Source organism: Octopus bimaculoides, chromosome 12 (assembly GCF_001194135.2).
Source record: "Octopus bimaculoides isolate UCB-OBI-ISO-001 chromosome 12, ASM119413v2, whole genome shotgun sequence".
NCBI lineage: Eukaryota > Metazoa > Mollusca > Cephalopoda > Octopoda > Octopodidae > Octopus > Octopus bimaculoides.
The window spans coordinates 49,684,298-49,688,835 of NC_068992.1; the positions used below are offsets into that span (position 1 = coordinate 49,684,298).

Sequence of the window (4,538 nt, forward strand, 5' to 3'; positions counted from 1 at the left end):
GGAAACTGAAAGAAGCCCGTTGTATATATATATATATATATATATATATATGTATGTGTGTGTGTGTGTGTGTGTGTGTGTGTGTTTGTGTGTCTGTGTTTGTCCCCCCCCAACATTAGCTTGACAACTGATGCTGGTGTGTTTACGTCCCCATAACTTAGCGGTTTGGCTAAAGAGACCGATAGAATAAGTACTAGGCTTACAAAGAATAAGTCTTGGGGTCAATTAGCTTGGCTAAAAGGCAGTGCTCCAACAGAGGTAAAAGTTCCTTGAACTTTCTCTATCCCATTCTTATTCTAGCAATTGCACTTATTTGTTGTTTAATGTCCATTTTCCATGCTGGCATGCATTGGACAGTCCACCAGAAACCAACTGCTGAACTTTGGTATAGTTTTGATCGAAGCCTGTTGTGTGTGTGTGTGTGTGTGTGTGTGTGTTTCTTTGTCTTCTTGCCTTCACATCGCTTGATATTTGTAAGTGAATGTTGTCATCATGTAAGTGGTGTAATGTTTCCAGTCTTCGATGAAAACATGTCTCGTCATGGGGAAATATTATCTTACTTGGAAACAGTTGAATGTTTATGACAGGAAGGACATCCTCTTGTCGAAAACTACCATGACACATTCTGTCTGCCGCATGCAAATATGGAAAAGTAACTGTTAAAATGAGAATGTTGATGATGTATGTTTTTGATTGCTGAATTTATTGGTTGGTTCTAAATTTTTACTTTTTATTACTTTCCTGATTTTAGAGATGCTGACATAATGCGTAAAAAACAAGAGAAGAATAAAGCCACGGAACCAGCTGGATCTGCAGTTGCTGAAAAATAGGGGATTTTGTCCTGAGCTATATTTAATGTGGCTCCCCTTTGCTCTCTGTCACCTTTTCCCAAAGCAGCTCTAAGGTAGTTTCTTAGGAAAATGGCTATAATCCACCCCCCTCTTTTTCTCTGTCCCTTCAAGATAAAAAAAAATACTGTCCTTTTTTTTTCTTCTTCTACGTGAATCTGTAAATGTTATTTTGTTTTAAGTTTTCAATGTACAAACCTTTTCTTTTTCTTTTTCAAGTAACATAATGCCCTGTAAATTAACTGGTACTATCTCCTCTGTACAGTGGTTTAGCACTGTTAAATAACCTAATTGTCGTCAGACAGCCTAACTCATGCCATTTATGTACATAAAAAAAACATCTTCAAACTTTTTAATCTGACCAGATGATCATCAGTTGAATAAAGTAAGTTCTCTTTGCAAAAATACGACTGAACCTTCCTAACCAGAAATTTTTTAATTTCTTTCCTTCCTAAATATTTCTTCTTGTCTCCTTTAAAATAATAATAATAAAAAAAAAAAGGTGTGCAGATGAAACTATTTGCTGTTTTTCCTGTCTTCATTCTCAGACACCCAGTTTTGAATGCTTTTTTTTTTATCTTGACTTGTGTAATTCTTTACAATTGCATGGAATCTTGATAAAAGAACGTTGCTGTTTTACAATATCATAAGCAGCAATGTGCAAAAAAAAGAACAAAAAAAAAACTGACAATGAAAATTAAGATTGGAAATGGAGTGTATGTGTGTACATCTATGTATGCATGTGTGTGTGTGTGTGTGTGTGTCATCTCCGATACAGGGTAACTGTAAAGTCTGGATACACAGGTGAAAATGCATATTTTCAATAATTTTATTCAACTACATTAATGAGTAACATTTTTAATATGGTTTCTTTCCACCATTAGTAATGCAAAGTTTGATGCAATTTGCAAGATTCATTTGGAACTTGAAGCAGTAACTTCACATTTCTTTCAATTTGTGCACATTCATGATGCATTCATTCAGACAATTCAGACCTTACAGTCACCTTGTACAACAGCTAGTTTTAAGCCACCTACAGATTTGTAGAAAGAATAGAAATACTATTATTTCTACAAGAAAATGGTTTGAGAAAGTTTCATTTTCAAATCTCTCATTCATCATGTTTGTAATATGTGAAAGATAATGCTTATATATAATGATTAGAATTTGTGGATGTACCTGGCTTTTAAACATTTTGTAATAGTTCATTGAAGTAAAAGGTTCATCTGGAGTAATATTTTTTATATTGGACGTATTATTTTAGCTATGTAGCTCCTCTGCAGAAAGAAACCTGTTTTGTCCCTTTCTGTCATACTTTAACCCCACATTTAGCATAATGTCACTCCCTTTTCTACTGTAGCCTCACTGCATAGCAATCTCACTTGTGTTGGGCTGTGAACAAAATCACCCAGTACATGTAGTAAAGTGGTTGGCATTAGGAAGTACACCCATTTGTAAAGATCATGCAAAACAGATGGTGCATCATGCAGTCCTTGGACTTGTTAAATCCTCTCACTCTATCTAACACATGCCCACATGGAACATCATCATCATCGTTTAACGTCTGCTTTCCATGCTAGCATGGGTTGGACAATTTGACTGATTGACTGAGGACTGTTGAACCAGATGGCTACACCAGACTCCAATCTGATTTGGCAGAGTTTCTACAGCTGGATGCCCTTCCTAACGCCAAATGGATATTATAAATGATATTTTCTTAGAGGCTCATCCTCAGCTTGTTCCTTATTTCTGTCTCTCTATGAAGGAAGGTTTCTGCAACTTCAACCAGACTCTAGAGTTGAATTGTTTTTTTTTTCACTTTATTTAATACATATTGTTATTGGACTGTTGTAAGTCTAAGAAGGAAGATACAACCACACTGACATAGTCTTGCTTTTGTCTGACACATGTATATAGGAATGAGAACTATTTACAGTAGTTTTAGTATTGTGGACCTGCTTGGCAATATATATGTGAGTTCTGTTTCAAATGTCTGTCAGTAATGAACAACTATTAATAATAACAAGAAATGGTAATGTTTGGTTGTACAGATAGAGTTCTTTGAGATTTGGTCACTCAGTGCTGAAATGCTTGTTACACCAGTTCTTACATGACTTGGCTACAAAAATATTGTTAGACTCTGTTGGGAATTTGGGGATTCTAGTGTTAATACATCTGTTAGAGAATTGTCCATTAGCTTTAGTATAACCCAGAAACAAGCAGTCACATATCTGGCATTGTAATAGAATTTTTACTGTATAGAAATGACGCATCAGAGCTTTGCATAAGGTTTTTAGACAGACTGTGTTTACAGTGGCATTTTTATATTGCTGCTTTAGTCCTTAAGCCAGACATTTTGATAATAGTCTATATAATAGACTGACTATGGTTGACCTATCAAACTCATTATATAAAAATTTCATCTTAGAAAGATAAACATGTCTGTTGTGGATAATCAATTTTTAATGTTTTCCAGAGTTGGCATGGGCTTAAAACACCTGTTGTGTCTCACCTAACCACTTCTCAAGTCCTTTTTCCGAACATCATCTTCCATTGTTGCTGTCTAACAGCATGTTACATTTTTACATCCAACAGCTATCGTCCACTCTCTTCACATATTCATACCAGTTTGTCTTCATTTGCAACCATTCTCTCACCTTAATCATGCATGACAGCATTGTTGTAGACATATGATTTAACACCACTTCTTGGCTCTTGGATGTCAATATCTTTACTGCACTGCATCATATTAAACATGCCATTTGTTGTTTTCTTCCTTTGTGCTTTATCAGTTTCAGAGCTCCTACGATAATTTTCACTGCTGCCCTTCTTACACTAAGTCATAAAAAAAAAAATGCAAAATGACATCCAATAGATCACAATTGCTTGATTTCTGTCCAGCCTCTGCTGTAAATCTCCTACATTCAATGTCTGTGCCTATGATCCAATACCATGATTCTTATGCTAACTTCATACTGTCTGTGTTTCACATGGAAAAAAAAAACAAAAAAACCCAGGAATTCTTTGTTGTTACATGAGCAACAACTTTGAAAATCTTCCAGCCCCCTATTTAACTACATTGTGGTTAACACCCTCTCTAGTATGAATTATATCATTTAATGAACCATTTTACTTGGTCCTCTTATTGATAATGACTTTCTTGTGTATCTATCTCATCTGACGTCTTCTTACATTAACCCTTTAACATTTAAACTGGGCATATCCAGCCAAAATATTTTATGTTTTATGTTCATATCTGCTAGATTTGACCTCTCACACCTGCTCTACAATGTTATTCTAAAAATAATCAATTGCATCATCAAAATCTCAGAACAACAAGGTAATGTATGATTAATACAAAACAATGTGAATAAATAAGTATTATATTTCACTGAGAAATCAGAATGCTTAAAGGTTAAACAGGTTTACTATTTTACTGGGATTTGTACTTTATTATTAACTTTACTCTTTGCCATGGCAATTATCTTTTAGGCCTTCTTCAGAAGGAAGGTTGCCTTAGCATCAGAGCAAACAAGTTCAAACAAACTGAATAGAACAAAGAGTTAAGTAAAGGTTAGAGTTAGCTTGAGTTAGTTAATTGCTAGGTCAAACAACCAGTCAATTTGCTTTGCCAGTAACTGACCATTGCCTCATTTTCACTGATGGACAAAAGAAAAGTTGACTTTAATA

The 4,538-nt window shown here is 34.8% G+C and overlaps 1 long non-coding RNA gene across 1 annotated transcript in view; it reads left to right on the plus strand.

The window, feature by feature from the left end:
- LOC106872690 (uncharacterized) overlaps window positions 1–1,255 on the plus strand; it is an 8,226-nt gene extending 6,971 nt beyond the window's left edge. Inside the window, exon 3 of the long non-coding RNA XR_001409795.2 lies at window positions 752–1,255. This is a non-coding gene — a long non-coding RNA (uncharacterized LOC106872690). The remainder of the gene's footprint in view (window positions 1–751) is intronic.
- Window positions 1,256–4,538: the final 3,283 nt, after the last annotated feature.